Below are 17845 nucleotides of genomic sequence, written 5' to 3'. Positions count from 1 at the left end.
CTTGTGCCAACTGATTTTGTACTTCTCAGATTTCTCTTTTGTACAGTGAATTGATTTGATTTTGATTTTGTTTGAATTTTCTAATTTGTTCACTCTCTTCAGTGTGAGTGAAAGCTACAGGCCTTGTGTCATTCAGATCATCATCTACCTTTGTAGATAAGTTAGTGAACTGATCTGAAAGTTTGGCTACTTTATCCGATAGTGAAATTACTATTTCCTCTGTGTGTTTTTCTGAACCAAGTTTCAGAGTGTCCATTTGTGTTGAAATCGTATCTACTGTGTCCTTTAAGTTTTCCTGAGTTTTTGCAAGTTGCGTAACCGAATCGGTAGATGCAACTGAGTCAATTTTAGCTTGCAAGGTCTCATGATTTTCATGAACAATAGTTTGCAGATCTTTCATGGCTGCTTCGTGAATCTGTAATGCATTTTCATGCCGCGAAAAAATAGGTTGAAAATGCTCACAAATTTGTGTTTTTACGTCATCACAGGCTTTTTGACATTTCGATTCAATGTTATGTAACTCAGTAATTAAATCTTCACGTGTTGGTTCAAGCGTGGTGTGAAGATTTTGTTCCATTGCGTCTAACTGTTGCTGTGTTTGTCTCTGGTGTTGTTCCATTATGTCTACCTTTTGAAGCTTTTGCTGTGTTTGTCTCTGATTTTGTTCCATTTGTTGCATTAATTGCAATAATAATGTATTAGTGTCTGGAATGTGTTTCTCTATGCTTTTTGGCAGTGCATTTTCACCGGCAACATTCACGTTTTGACAAGCAGAAAATGTGTCTTGACTCATTTGAGAAAACGGTGAGGACCCAAAACCTGAGTCTACAGTATTTGTAATATTGTGTTCTGTCATTTCGGATTCCTGAGGCGAGCTGTTGCCGACCGATCGATCGATAATGCTTCCCTGTTCACTAATTGTTTCACTGCCTACACCATTATTTGCAGCCCGCTCCATTTCCCTATGCACAATTACCAAATTACTACTTTGAACATTAGTTAATTCATTACTCTGCGGCGCTAACACACTGCTTTCGTCTTCACTGTCATTTCTCAGTTTACTTTGAAGCCTAGTATTATGTTTTGCACATGCCATTATTGTCACAATATTTCACACGACAACACAGGAAAGCACAATTTGAAGAGCAAAATAACAAAACACATTAACATAGCATTGAAAATAATATCTAGTTAATTTCAAGCGCAGCTGCGAAATACTTGCTGCAAATCTACATGCATGCCACAACTGTTTTACTGTACAACAATGAAAAACTACAATTACAAAGGAGATTCTCTCTACAATTACGCGCTAGCAATAAACAAAATCTACACTAATTACACAAACTACAAGAAAAAAATCAGAAGATTCCAGTGAGGTATCCTCGGCTAAGGGTCGACATATGAAACGTCCCCTTTCAAAAATTATACAAGACTGTGCTTAAACTGACACACAATATTTTTAACGCAACGCAATCTGACTTTCAAAAATCCCTACAAAAGAATGGCCCTGACTAACATTAACCTATACCTTTCACAAATCACTTACCTCACCAAAAATCTTCGTTACTCGAACTACTGCAATACAGCGAGCGCCACTACTGCCAGCTAAATAAATGATTCAAACTACTGAAGGCACTAACTACTGATAGGCATAGTTAGCAAATGAAAGATTTTAACAGAGAACAAACAATGTATTTACCTTAGTAGTCATAATATATATAGCAGTTCATGACATCCAGTCTTACAAATTTCAAGACTCCGCCATCTCTCTCCCCACATCCACCACTGCTGGCGGCTCACCTCAAACTGCACAACGCTACGCGCTGTTCGCATCCAGCTGCCCAACACTACAATGGCAGACAACAATGCAAACTAGCCACAGACTGCACACAGCACAGCCAGTGATTTTCATACAGAGCGCTAAATAAGAAAACATAAACAGCCTACTGACAACCTTAACTCTGGATGTATGCGCAGTGTGTCTAGTACGCGGACACGTTGGTTTCTGGCTCTCAGCTGGCCTCCTCCTAATCAACACACGACCCTCACGGCTACCGACGCCGAACACGACGGTCTTCCCCTCGGCATCGCCATGTGACCGTCCCGAGCTCGGTCTTCTTGCGACCGTACATTCTGGTGACCGTCGCTGCCAAGATTCAAGCACAGTGCCTACTTTCCTGCCAAGCCTTTCTGCAATATCGCAGAAGGAAAATCCAGTTTCTCGTAGCCTTATTACACGAACCCATTCAAACGTAGTGAGGTGTTGATAATGGCGTCTTTATCGTCTTAAAGGCATTCATGACTAATATGAACTCACCACGGCCTCTCTCAAAGACAACTCTCACCACCGTGACACCGTGTATTAAAGCAAACCTGATTTGCATCCTCATAATGACATTACGAGAGCAATTCTTATGCGACTGGTGTAAAACCTGAATAGACATCATATTTCAGATGGAGAAACACGCCTACCAATTTTCGTTTATGTCGCACAACTCTTTCTTCGGTGCTGCGATTTTTTTCCATTAGTGTATTTGGAGAGTCACTTGCTCTTTATCCAGTCGCTTGAAACTTTACACTATGCTAGCTTAGTAGCCGGCCGCTGTGGCCGAGCGGTTCTAGGCGCTTCCGTCCGGAACCGCGCTGCTGCTACTATAGCAGGTTCGAATCCTGCCTCGGGCATGGGTGTGTGTGATGTCCTTAGGTTTAAGTAGTTCTAAGTATATGTGACTGATAACCTCAGATGTCAAGTCCCATAGTGTTCAGAGCCATTTGAACCATTTTGCTAGCTTAGTAAGTGGCCAGTGCCGAAGAGTTCTCCATTCGGACCCAGTGACTTATTGTTTTCAACTTCACTTCTCAAAGCCATGGATCCCTAGCTGTATGTTCTCTCCCACGCCCGGGTTCCCGGGTTCGATTCCCGACGGGGTCAGGGATTTTCTCTGCCTCGTGATGACTGGGTGTTGTGTGCTGTCCTTAGGTTAGTTAGGTTTAAGTAGTTCTGAGTTCTAGGGGACTGATGACCATAGATGTTAAGTCCCATAGTGCTCAGAGCCATTTGAATCATTTTTGTATGTTCTCTGCACGGGAGTGCGTGCGACGGTCATAGTACATATTTCTACACGATCCCCCTGCGTGCAGCTTTTTGAAACGCAGAATTTAAAACTTAAGCTTTTGTTTTGCTGTCTTCTTTTGCCACACCAGACTGATGGACGTTTGATTAAAAAGAAGACTTCGTCTCGTTTAGCGCTTTTACATAGGACCAGATATCGGCAAAGTCTTTCGCTAATGGATGACGAAGTTTTGGTATGTCCAGCCTTCTGATTGGAGGTTTGACGCACTTCCGCCGTTCACTTATGTAATAAAATGGAACACCTACAGTCGTTCTTACGATGTTATTATACGGCTACCAGTTTCGGTGCTTCAGTACGCCATCTTCAGGCCTTAACTGACACTGAGGGTCTTAACTCCAGTCGTATACACAATTCATCACTGGCCAACATCTATTAACTGGTTTTTGCAGACTACCTGTAACAACCATGTTGTGCCTTCAACCATCAACTACCAACTGACTGGAGAGACATTCAAAGTTGTTCAAATGGTTCAAATGGCTCTGAGCACTATGGGACTCAACTGCTGAGGTCATTAGTCCCCTAGAACTTAGAACTAGTTAAACCTAACTAACCTAAGTACATCACAAACATCCATGCCCGAGGCAGGATTCGAACCTGCGACCGTAGCGGTCTTGCGGTTCCAGACTGCAGCGCCTTTAACCGCACGGCCACTTCGGCCGGCTTCAAAGTTGTTACATCGATCTTTCCACAGACACATGAACGTCTACCAACTGTTCCCTGTCGATTTTTCGGTTTTCCTCAGCACTTTCCGAATTTTGCTATTAAATTACTGTGGGTCTTTTCGGCCCCTATCCCACTTACTCGGTACATAGTTCTCATGTTCAAACTAAATGACGTCCACTCATTATCGAAGTAGGATGCAAACAGCTGCTTATCTGCTCTTTCCAGCGTGAAACTATCTCAACCTTCTTCATGGATTTATTCAAAATGATTCAAATGGCTCTAAGCACTATGGGACTTAACATCTGAGGTCATCAGTCCCCTAGACTTACAACTACTTAAACCTAACTAAACTAAGGACATCTCACACATCCATGACCGAGGCAGGATTCGAACCGGCGACACCGTAGCAGCAGCGCAGTTCCGGACTGAAGCGCCTGAACCGCTCGGCCACAGCGGCCGGCGATAGATTTATTAACTGTAGTAAACATCGTCGCTTTTATGACATAATGATCACTAATCCCTGTCTCTATAGTGACACTGTCGATAAGATCAGGCCTGATTGTAGCTACAAATTCTAAAATATTTCAGTTGCGTATGGATTGTTTGACAGGCTATCCAAGACAGTTTTCAGAGAATGCGTTCAGAACCATCTCCAGAAGACTGCCTGTCCGTCTCCCGTGCAATGAAGCGTCCCACTCTATTCTCGGTACGTTTAAGTCACTAACAACTACTATTGAATGATCGGAGTACTTCCACGCTACTGAGAGTAAACACTTTCTGAATTTTTCTGCAACTGTTACAGTGAATTCGGTTGGCCGGTACAAGCATCCCATGATTAACTTGTGTTTATCTATGCTGCTACTCTCTTTCAGTTTATTTCATAGTCAGTCAATTTCGATTTTGATAGATAAAATATTTTTGTTGACTGTAATAAACATTTCCCTTCCTATGAAGTCTAATCTGTCTTTTCGATACATATTCTATGCCTCATTTCTGGGCTTTCTACGTTTCGTTTCATCCAGCTCTCGAGTATTATTTGAGCGCGACAGCCTTGCTGGAGGGCGGCAATTTACTGTTGAAATCTTGACATTCGAAGTGTGTCTATTTGTTACGCAGTCTAATTTCAGTCTCTGCGTATCAGCTGACGAGCGTTCATCATAGGTCTTCAAACTAAAGCCTAGCTTATAAGACCGCCGCGTGTACTGCACTCGTGCTCCGCTACAATAGTAGCTGCTTCCTATGTGTAGTGCACCCCTAATCTGTCAAGTGGGTGTTACAGTTCCCCAACACATAACCCAGATTCAGATATCCGCAGACACGACTGTCACGGTATCTACGGGGCCTCTGCTTGGGACACTTCAGTCAGTTCCAAGCGAAAGGACCCGGAGCAGTACTGGGTAAAATACCTCAATGTGTTCTTCCTATGTTTTCTGTAGAGTACACGGGGTGTTTCTTTTAAACTGAGGCGACTAAATATCTCGAAAACAGGGAACCGTACGAAAAATATGTTCTGAGTGAAAAGTTGATATTAGCAAAGGGGACATTTGTCTATTACAACTGGCCACCTAAGCACCCCTCTTGTGTGGGGGGAGTCAGCTTTGTATTTTAAAATGGAAACACCCTCTTTTTAATGCATATTCCGATTCTACACTAAAAAATACGTACGATTAACTGAAACTATTGTTTTCCATTCGTTGCAGATGACGCTGTAATCGACAAATATCAAGTGTGCCTGATACTGCGACTAAGAACAGACACATTTGATTCTATATTTCATTTATTATATAAATGTAAATCTTGGTGATCTAACGGCTGATATTTATGTCCGAAATTTACTTAAGTGTTGCAAATTTGACTGCATAGTACAATATGGCTAGCCGTTTCAGTGGCTCGTTAGAAACTACACTATGTGATCAAAAGTATCCGGACACCCCCAAAAACATACGTTTTTCATATTAGGTGCAGTGTGCTGCCACCTGCTGCCAGGTACTCCATATCAGCGACCTCAGTAGTCATTAGACAACCTGAGAGAGCGGAATTGGGGTGCTCCGCGGAACTCACGGACTTCGAAAGTGGTCAGGTGATTGGTGTCACTTGTGTCATACGTCTGTACGCGATATTTCCACACTCCTAAACATTCCTAGGTCCCCTGTTTCCGATGTGATAGTGAAGTGGAAACGTGAAGGAGCACGTACAGCACAAAAGCGTACAGGCCGATCTCGTCTGTTGACTGACAGAGACCGCCGACTGTTGAAGAAGGTCGTAATGTCTAACAGGCAGACATCTATCTAGACCATCACAAAGGAATTCCAAACTGCATCAGAACCCACTGCAAGTACTATGACAGTTAGGCGGGAGGTGAGAAAACTTGGAATTCATGGTCGAGTGGCTGCTCATAAGCCACACATCAAGCCGAAAAAGCCAAACGACGCCTCGCTTGGTGTAAGGAGCGTTAACATTGGACGATTGAACAGTGGAAAAATGTTGTGTGGAGTGAGGAGTCAAAATGGTTCAAATGACTCTGAGCACTGTGGGACCTAACATCTATGGTCATCAGTCCCCTAGAACTTAGAACTACTTAAACCTAACTAACCTAAGGACATCACAAAACACCCAGTCACCACGAGGCAGTGAGGAGTCACGGTACACAATGTGGAGATCCGATGGCAAGGTGTGGATATGGCGAATGCCCAGTGAGCGTCATCTGCCAGCGTGTGTAGAGCCAAAAGTAAAATTTGGAGGCGGTGGTGTTATGATGTGGTAGTGTTTCTCATGGAGGGGGCTTGCACCGCTTGTTGTTTTACTTGGCACTAGCACAGCACAGGCCTACATTGATGTTTGAGCACCTTCTTGCTTCCCACTGTTGAAGAGCAATTCGTGGATGGCGATTGCATCTATCAACACGATCGACCACCTGTTCATAATGCACGGCCTGTGGCGGAATCGTTACACGACAGTAACATCCCTAATGGAATGGCCTGCACAGAGTCCTGACCTGAGTCCTATAGAACACCTTTGACATTTTCGGAAAGCCGACTTCGCGCCAGGCCTCACCGACCAACATCGACACCTCTCCTCAGTGCAGCACTCCGTGAAGAATGGGCTGCCTTTCCCCAAGAAACCTTCCAGCACCTGACTAAATGTATGCCTGCGAGAGTGGAAGCTGTCATCAAGGCTAAGAGTGGGCCAACATCATACTGAATTCCAGCATTACCGATGGAGGGCGCCACTAACTTGTAAGTCATTTTCAGTAAGGTGTCCGGATGCTTTTGATCACATAGTGTACATTTAGAGTGAGCCAGGAACGACGACATAGATGTAGTAGTTTTGTGGTCGCATTGAGATCCTTAATTGCGGTGGGTCCCATTGACTCTCTTTATTGGGCTACCTGATACCGATGAGCCCCCCTGCGTCTCAACGCTGGGGTGCTCGATTTCGGTGAGTATCGATGACAGGTCCGCCTGTCACTGTCACTTCATGGACATTTAACCTTATTACAATTCTTATGGTTTGTATTCCTCCGGTAGTCGCGTAGCGGACAGCACGAGAGTTCGGCGGTTGAATGTAAACACACACCGTAATCAGTCTCCCTAATGGCGAGGTTCTAAGGTGGCCACCGAAATCAAGTGGTCACCGAAATCAAGCATACCGATGGTTTGGGGACGCAGTACAGTCAACCCCGTAGGAAACAGATAACTACGTTACGATACGAGTAGCTTATATGGCATAAATGTCAGTGACTAGTCATATTACTTTCAATATACAATCACATTTGCAACACTCATGTGACAATATCAGCACATAGGTTTACATTTACATCGTAAATGAAAACTGTAGAATCAGAAACGTCTATACTTAATTGCAAAAACAGGCAATTGTCGATGACAGAGCCATTTACCACGAAATGGAAACAATGGTATGGTAAACCATAGGTATTTTTTGGCGTATAATCCGAATATGCGATGTAAAGGTGTAAGGTGTCAGGCAAATCCAACACCTTCCATGAAAACCCTGATATGGTAGCAAATCCGGCAGTATGTCACATAGCTCCGAATAAATCCTCACATTAAATTAACCAAAGTAATACGATCAACGAGTGAGCAAACGTCCCAAACGTTAAAAACATTGCTCCACCACGAAAAGTATAACGTTTCTCATTGGATAGACAGAAATTTTGTAGGCGGAGCTTAAGGTTAACATTGAGACCCTGATTGGTCAGATGAAAATACAGCCAGATAGTTTTTTTTAAACAAACTTCGGTAAATAGTAGTAAGGAGAAGTTAGGAGCGAGTTGCTTCCGAGACGGCGAGGTGCGTGGAGCTGTGCCGTCCGCCGCCCCCTGACGGACACCGACAAGGTAATGAACGCACGCGATGCCGCATTTTTGAGCGCATGAGGCTTCACTCAGAACTGCAGAAGTATCATCTGTTACATCCCCTTTTTACGTAATACTAGTGTCGATCGTCAATTGAAGCTCATGGTATTCACATTTGCTACGTAAGTTAAAATCTGCAATGCGATGATTTTTCTGTTATATAATTATTGAGAAGCCACATCAGCCACTGTAATTTACAAGTTAGATAAGTAATTAAAGATAATTTAGGGTCGCTGTAGACCATTTTGATAGTTTTCTCTTTTGTGAAACTTAATTTAAACCTAGATTATAGATGTGATATGGCATAGGTCATCCTTCGATCCATGGTAGAACTTGAAAACCCACTCAGGGAATATTTGTTCACATTTTTGTTGAACGCAGTTCGTTTTTATCATCCTGTATTAAAATATTTCCTTTTATCAATAGTGCAATTTATAAACAATGTTTTGTGAGTAGAATAAAATTTCCAATGGTAAACTTAACTGCTTTTTCGACATTATTTTACCAGCTAACTAAAAATAGGAAAGCCTTGAACCCCTTCCACTAAATTTAGTTAGTATTAAGATTCTTTTACAGGGAGTGCAGTGGAGCTGACGCTGAAATCATTAAGTATTTGGTTATATCATCGCTAGTCTCACTGAACTCTTCTGAACTCTACATGTCATGTGTGGTCTGGCGTCTCCTTACCAGCAACAGGTCCCAGGTCCAAACTAGTCAATTCCCTAAAAAACACGCTCAGAGCGTCGTTGCGTGAAAGTGGTAGGGAGACATGACTTAGAACAAACAGACACCACGCAGAATATTAGAGAATGGCGACCCTGCCAGGATGGTAAAATACCATGATTGAAAGTCCACCACATGCCTAACTAGGTCAGAAAAATATCTTGTTGAAAAATTTTTGTAACAAAATTTTTTTTCTTAAAGTTATACACAGTCGAATACAGTAGCTGCGGCGATAGATAGTAAGAAAGTATTCAATAGAAAGTGAGACATTCTAGCAGAGACAATAGCATAATTAAGTTATGAATTTTAATATTGTTAGAATTAAGTTTTCTCTCCAATGCAAGCGCACAGGTGGCGGATACATCGTTGACAAGTTGGTTCTGACCCAACAAGTAAGTGAATTGATTGTCAAGTCGTGTGTGCAAAAAGTTTATGAAACGCGTGAGATCGTATGAGCGCATGTAGACGCGAATTAGGGCGCGTGAGTTGCTTTTAAAACAGAAAATAAGGGATTCGGAAAGATTAGCAATGGCAGATCGAGACCTTGACCGAATTGAGGTAGAGACCCAATATGAAGACGGACAGAGAATAGAGGACAGTACAACAGACGATGCAGTATCGCGAGAAATAGGACAGATAACGCACCATAACGAGGATAATGTACGTCAAGGCATAGAAAACATAAGTCAGCGTACGACAGAGGAGCAGGAAAGTAGAGAGACAGCTGATGAGGATTCTAACTTGCGTCTTGAATACGTAGAACCCGTAGTACAAGTAATCAGAGCTCCCTCACCCAGAGTACAAGGAATTCGAGCAGAAACTTGTCACCGCACAGTTCAATGCAATCGGTTGCAAACCAACACTTGGGCGAAAACACAGAGCGTAGGACGTCGGAAGAAAACGCAATAGGACCCACCAATCTGGCAGAATTATTACAGCAAATTACGGAAACCATGACAAGAAAAAATAAAGAAATTGCGAACCAAATTAAAATTCAGAATGCAGAAACCACCAGACAAATGCGTGAGATTAAAGAACAAAACAAAAAAATTCAGTTACATCTAAGACAACATTCCATTAGAACTACTGATGGCCTTGGGAGAGCCAGTCATGACAAAACTCTACCATCTGGTGAGCAAGATGTATGAGACAGGCGAAATACCCACAGACTTCAAGAAGAATATAATAATTCCAATCCCAAAGAAAGCAGGTGTTGACAGATGTGAAAATTACCGAACTATCAGTTCAATAAGTCACAGCTGCAAAATACTAATGCGAATTTTTTACAGACGAATGGAAAAACTGGTAGAAGCGGACCTCGGGGAAGATCAGTTTGGATTCCGTAGAAATGTTGGAACACGTGAAGCAATACTAACCTTACGACGTATCTTAGAAGAAAGATTAAGGAAAGGCAAACCTACGTTTCTAGCATTTGTAGACTTAGAGAAAGCTTTTGGCAACGTTAATTGGAATACTCTCTTTCAAATTCTGAAGGTGGCAGGGGTAAAATACAGGGAGCGAAAAGCTATTTACAATTTGTACAGAAACCAGATGGCAGTTATAAGAGTTGAGGGACATCAAAGGGAAGCAGTGGTTGGGAAGGGAGTGAGACAGGGTTGTAGCCTCTCCCCAATGTTATTCAATCTGTATATTGAGCAAGCAGCAAAGGAAACAAAAGAAAAATTCGGAGTAGGTATTAAAATTTATGGAGAAGAAGTAAAAACTTTGAGGTTCGCCGATGACACTGTAATTCTGTCAGAGACAGCAAAGGACTTGGAAGAGCAGTTGAACGGAATGGACAGTGTCTTGAAAGGAGGATATAAGATGAACATCAACAAAATCAAAACGAGGATAATGGAATGTAGTCAAATTAAATCGGGTGATGCTGAGGGGATTAGATTAGGAAATGAGACACTTAAAGTAGTAAAGGAGTTTTGCTATTTAGGGAGCAAAATAACTGATGATGGTCGAAGTAGAGAGGATATAAAATGTAGACTGGCAATGGCGAGGAAATCGTTTCTGAAGAAGAGAAATTTGTTAACATCGAGTATAGATTTAAGTGTCAGGAAGTCGTTTCTGAAAGTATTTGTATGGAGTGTAGCCATGTATGGAAGTGAAACATGGACGATAACCAGTTTGGACAAGAAGAGAATAGAAGCTTTCGAAATGTGGTGCTACAGAAGAATGCTGAAGATAAGGTGGGTAGATCACGTAACTAATGAGGAGGTATTGAATAGGACTGGGGAGAAGAGAAGTTTGTGGCACAACTTGACTAGAAGAAGGGATCGGTTGGTAGGACATGTTTTGAGGGATCACAAATTTAGCATTGGAGGGCAGCGTGGAGGGTAAAAATCGTAGAGGGAGACCAAGAGATCAATACACTAAGCAGGTTCAGAAGGATGTAGGTTGCAGTAGGTACTGGGAGATGAAGAAGCTTGCACAGGATAGAGTAGCATGGAGAGCTGCATCAAACCAGTCTCAGGACTGAAGACCACAACAACAACAACACATCTAAGTCATATTGAAGACGAGGCAAAATAATCTCGAGAAGCGATAGGAAACTTAGTAACAGGTCACAATCAATTGAGAACAGACATTGACAAGGTACAACTGGACGTACAAACATCGCGTAATGACACTCAGGGCGAGATCAAAACATTACGTAACAACACCCAGGGAGAAGTCAAGAAACTAGAGAAACAGATAAACGTAATTACTAGACAAGCAGCAGGTACAGCGCGTGAAATTGTTGAAAACAGTGTGTTACGCAAACGTATCACAAAAGCAGCGCTGAAAACATATGATAACCGCATGGTAAAATAGAAGCGCAAACGAAGCAACAATTTCAGAAATTGCGAAGAGAGTTGTTGCAAACTATTGAAGAGCGTAGTGAACAGGATCGAACAAGCACTGAGTCTGCAACCACATCCGTATCTGTAACAGCACCGGAGAAACAAGGAATTAACGAAGATATAACGCATTTGTGATTCCAATCACAGGCGGAAAGTAACATACGTGTAATCAGACAGCCTGCACAGCAACAAATACGTTTCGAAATTCTTGATCAACAAACGGCATCACAAACGCATGCGGAACCACAAATGTATGTTTCAAGGCAGTTTGGATCGTTTAATGAAGCAGCAAGGTTAGCGAGACAAGATACCGAACCAATACGTGACAATGGAAAGCCAGGTCGCGAAGAGTACAGTGCAATGCATTCAGCTACACGTTCACAACCGATGGAAGAAAATTATTGCGTACCACTCCAACAATACTACGCAAGGGTAGGCGAAAGTTACAGTGGACAATATCCAATGGATCTACCACAACCGGAAAGAACGACGGGAGAAATGATAAGAAACAAAAGTGGCGAAGAATCGCGAATTTCATATGGAACTATGACGAAGTACAACGATCTTTTCCTCACAGTCAGAAAATTTCAACACTTTCGAGAAGGAAACTCATTACATCCACGAACCTTAATTGATCAATTTCGAGTAGAATTAGCAGAACACTGGACGCTAGCACACAAATTAGACTTTATATGTGCACACATGTCAGGAACAGTCGCAGAAACCATGCAGAATGTTGCAGCGACATGCCGATCGCACGAAGATTTCAGAGAGAAGTTTCTCTCACGATATTGGTCCAGCGAAGCACAGAACACAGTGAAGTACGAATTATTACAGAACCCATATTTTGAAAATTCAGGAGAGAAGAGTCCCGTGAAATTTTTCGAAGTAATGGCAAAGATAAATCAATGGTTAGATGTACCATACAGTGACGGAGAGTTGATTAAATTATGCGCGATGAAGTTACCATTGAAATACCAGCAATCATTAGTAGGTCGCGGAGGCAATGACGTAGAAGCATTTAAAGGTATTCTAAGGGAACTAGAGTTCATATTTTCGGAAGATGACGCAAAAAAAGACGAAGCGCACGTGAAAACGAAAGCAAAAAGCAGTGGAATCCACACGACACAGTACGAAGAAACAATAATTACGAACTATGTGATAACTTCGCACCAAGAAACGACAATAGATTTCAACAAAGAACCGGTTATGGATTTAGAAGAGAATATGGCAATAACTATAATTCACCCAGGAACGGCAACAACTATTACAGAGGGAATAACGACGACCGGAACGGGTATTGGAGCGCCAATAGACCAACAAATTGTCAACAAAGAAACCAATATCATCAAGCTGAACAAGAAAAGAGAATACAGATAGCAGAGGTCGAGGTAAGACCACCAAACCCCGATAAACGTTCGAATTGACAGCTAAGCGCCCGTGCCAAAGGGAATGACGCACCGACCCAGGACAATTACAGCACCTTGAACAGAGAAGTAAATACCTTATCACGAGAAGAGAAGAAGGAAGAAACAAATCCGCAGGGACCAGATGAAAACGAAGACAGGAAAATAACAATATCGTGTTGGGACGAAATTAATTGGGAGAATACTGACGAGGAAGATGAATTACCAGAGGCATGCACAACGAATGTAGGAGGAAAGGACGAAGTAATGAGTATTGCAGAGCTATTTGAGATGGAAACCAGGGAAAGCGAATTCAATGAGGATAATGCGCAGTCGACAGAAGTTGAAAATAAGTTACTAGTGGGCACACAACCCAACGTATATAATGAAGGAAGTTATGAAGCGATAATTAGAGCATTTAGATGCGATTATGTGGAAGTTAACACTTGGTTTAAGAATCATGATAGAAGGTTGTATACATGGAAGAACCCTGGAGATACTAAAAGGTATCAGATAGATTATATAATGGTAAGACAGAGATTTAGGAACCAGGTTTTAAATTGTAAGACATTTCCAGGGGCAGATGTGAACTCTGACCACAATCTATTGGTTATGACCTGTAGATTAAAACTGAAGAAACTGCCAAAAGGTGGGAATTTAAGGAGATGGGACCTGGATAAACTGAAAGAACCAGAGGTTGTACAGAGTTTCAGGGAGAGCATGAGGGAACAATTGACAGGAATGGGGGAAAGAAATACAGTAGAAGAGGAATGGGTAGCTTTGAGGGATGAAGTAGTGAAGACAGCAGAGGATCAAATAGGTAAAAAGACGAGGGCTAGTAGAAATCCTTGGGTAACAGAAGAAATATTGAATTTAATTGATGAAAGGAGAAAATATAAAAATGCAGTAAATGAAGCAGGCAAAAAGGAATACAAACGTCTCAAAAATGAGATCGACAGGAAGTGCAAAATGGCTAAGCAGGGATGGCTAGAGGACAAATGTAAGGATGTAGAGGCTTATCTCACTAGGGGTAAGATAGATACTGCCTACAGGAAAATTAAAGAGACCTTTGGAGAGAAGAGAACCACTTCTATGAACATCAAGAGCTCAGATGGCAACCCAGTTCTAAGCAAAGAAGGGAAAGCAGAAAGGTGGAAGGAGTCTATAGAGGGTCTATACAAGGGCGATGTACTTGAGGACAATTTTATGGAAATGGAAGAGGATGTAGATGAAGATGAAATGGGAGATATGATACTGCGTGAAGAGTTTGACAGAGCACTGAAAGACCTGAGTCGAAACAAGGCCCCCGGAGTAGACAACATTCCATTGGAACTACTGACGGCCTTGGGAGAGCCAGCCCTGACAAAACTCTACCATCTGGTGAGAAAGATGTATGAAACAGGCGAAATACCCTCAGACTTCAAGAAGAATATAATAATTCCAATCCCAAAGAAAGCAGGTGTTGACAGATGTGAGAATTACCGAACAATCAGTTTAATAAGCCACAGCTGCAAAATACTAACACGAATTCTTTACAGACGAATGGAAAAACTAGTAGAAGCCGACATCGGGGAAGATCAGTTCGGATTCCGTAGAAATACTGGAACACGTGAGGCAACACTGACCTTACGACTTATCTTAGAAGAAAGAATAAGGAAAGGCAAACCTACGTTTCTAGCATTTGTAGACTTAGAGAAAGCTTTTGACAATGTTGACTGCAATACTCTCTTTCAAATTCTGAAGGTAGCAGGGGTAAAATACAGGGAGAGAAAGCCTACTTACAATTTGTACAGAAACCAGATGGCAGTTATAAGAGTCGAGGGGCATGAAAGGGAAGCAGTGGTTGGGAAGGGAGTAAGACAGGGTTGTAGCCTCTCCCCGATGTTATTCAATCTGTATATTGAGCAAGCAGTAAAAGAAACAAAAGAAAAATTCGGAGTAGGTATTAAAATCCATGGAGAAGAAATAAAAACTTTGAGGTTCGCCGATGACATTGTAATTCTGTCAGAGACAGCAAAGGACTTGGAAGAGCAGTTGAACGGAATGGATGGTGTCTTGAAGGGAGGATATAAGATGAACATCAACAAAAGCAAAACGAGGATAATGGAATGTAGTCGAATTAAGTCGGGTGATGTTGAGGGTATTAGATTAGGAAATGAGACACTTAAAGTAGTAAAGGAGTTTTGCTATTTGGGGAGCAAAATAACTGATGATGGTCGAAGTAGAGAGGATATAAAATGTAGACTGGCAATGGCGAGGAAAGCGTTTCTGAAGAAGAGAAATTTGTTAACATCGAGTATAGATTTAAGTGTCAGGAAGTCATTTCTGAAAGTATTTGTATGGAGTGTAGCCATGTATGGAAGTGAAACATGGACGGTAAATAGTTTGGACAAGAAGAGAATAGAAGCTTTCGAAATGTGGTGCTACAGAAGAATGCTGAAGATTAGATGGGTAGATCACATAACTAATGAGGAGGTACTGAATAGGATTGGGGAGAAGAGGAGTTTGTGGCACAACTTGACCAGAAGAAGGGATCGGTTGGTAGGACATGTTCTGAGGCATCAAGGGATCACCAATTTAGTATTGGAGGGCAGCGTGGAGGGTAAAAATCGTAGGGGGAGACCAAGAGATGGATACACTAAGCAGATTCAGAAGGATGTAGGTTGCAGTAGGTACTGGGAGATGAAGAAGCTTGCACAGGATAGAGTAGCATGGAGAGCTGCATCAAACCAGTCTCAGGACTGAAGACCACAACAACAACAACAACAACAACTGTAGATTTGATTATAGGTGCAGATTTTTTAAATGAGAGACGAGCGATAATAGATATGGTGAAATGTAGCGTAACATTCGGGAATGTCACATTTCTCTTTGAGCAAAAGCTAAAATTAGAAGAAATACCAGTTATAAACAAACAATTAAGAATGATGCGAGATAAAGAGGATGAATAATTAGAATGTTATGCACAAAAGGGGGAATCGCCTCAACTCATATTAGAAGTCCATAAAGAAATCGACGAAAAATTGCAAGAAGTTCAAGGTATTTCGGAACACAGTAAAAGAGAATTAGAGGGTATTTTACGAGATAAAGCAGAGGTATTTTTACCTAAGACTGGCAGTATTAAACACTTTCAGTACAAGTTTGAAGTAAAACAGCACAAACCATTTAGAGTGCCACCCTATGCAATCCCATTAAGCTACAGGAATAAAGTATTCCAGGAGATATCTAAAATGTTAGATGATGATATTATTGAACCAGCTACCTCCACATATAACAGCCCGCTCCATATTGTACAAAAACGAGATGGGAGCATTAGGTTAGTGCTTGATTCCAGACATATCAACACAAGCATAATCACTGAGACAGATCGACCGAAAAATTAGAGGAATGGATGCAAAACATCCACGGTGCTAAAATATTTTCATGAATTGATTTACGGAGTAGTTTCTGGCAAATAGAATTGGCCCCAGAATGTAGAAAATTTACAGCATTTATCGCATTCGGTAGATGTTACCAATTTAAACGATTGCCATTTGGTTTAAACATATCATCAGCAGCGTTTATTAGGGGATTTAATACTATACTCAGTCCTGAAATTTTACAAAAATTACTTGTTATGTTGATGATGTGATTATAGCAGAACCCTCTTGGGAACATCACAACGACACATTAAATCAGTTTTTGTAGATCATGAAAGAGCATGGGGTCACTGTAAATATAACAAAATTCAAATTTGGAAGGCAAGAGGTCAAATTTCTAGGACACATAATTTCAGAGAAAGGGGTAATGCCTGACCCAGAAAAACTAACGGCAATGAAAGAATTCTGTACTCCATATAATAAGAAAACTCTCAGAGGATTTCTAGGTCTCACCGGATTCTATAAAAAATTTATTTGGATCGACTCTCTCGCAACACCAGGCCTATGTGCATTGACTGGAAAAAACACGCCATGGGTATGGGATCAACAAGCCAATGAAGAATTTTTAAAAGTGAAAAACGCACTAACAACAGCTCCGATTTTAGCACATCCTGATCTAACACAAAATTTTTGTATGGCCACTGATAGCGCGAAAACAGGTTTAGGAGTTGTTTTATTCCAAGAATACGAACAGGCAGGGCTAAGATCATATAGAACAATTGCATTTGCCAGTCGTGTACTCACAAAAAGCGAGAAAAACTATTCAGTCACGGAGCTGGAAGCATTGGCCATTGTGTGGGCCTTCCAACGTTTTCGATACTTCCTATTCGGAAGAAAAACAAAAGTATACACTGACCACAAAGCATTAGAATTTCTGTTATCCGCCAAACTAACTCATGGGAGGTTAGCCAGATGGATGTTAAGACTACAAGAATTTGACTTCACTATTACACACATACCAGGACCAGCGAATGTATTAGCAGATGCTTTATCACGATGTCCACTGGTTGCATCCAATAACATAGGTCTGGAAGCAGCAGAAGACCAGTTTACAATGTACTATATGAAACAAGTACCTTTCGAAAACTACATTACGACAGCATTGAAAAACATAGGCAAAGAACAGGACAAGGATCCCGAAATACTAGGAATCAAACACAAGTGGAGAAGTAAGGATTTTCCAGACATTCGACAGCACTATCTCGTAAAAAACAATGTTTTATTTTTTAGACGAAATGTTGCAACGAATGAATGGTTAATTTATATCCCAGAT

The sequence above is a fragment of the Schistocerca nitens genome, chromosome 8, assembly GCF_023898315.1.
Source record: "Schistocerca nitens isolate TAMUIC-IGC-003100 chromosome 8, iqSchNite1.1, whole genome shotgun sequence".
NCBI classification, from domain to species: domain Eukaryota; kingdom Metazoa; phylum Arthropoda; class Insecta; order Orthoptera; family Acrididae; genus Schistocerca; species Schistocerca nitens.
This window is presented reverse-complemented; position numbering follows the sequence as displayed.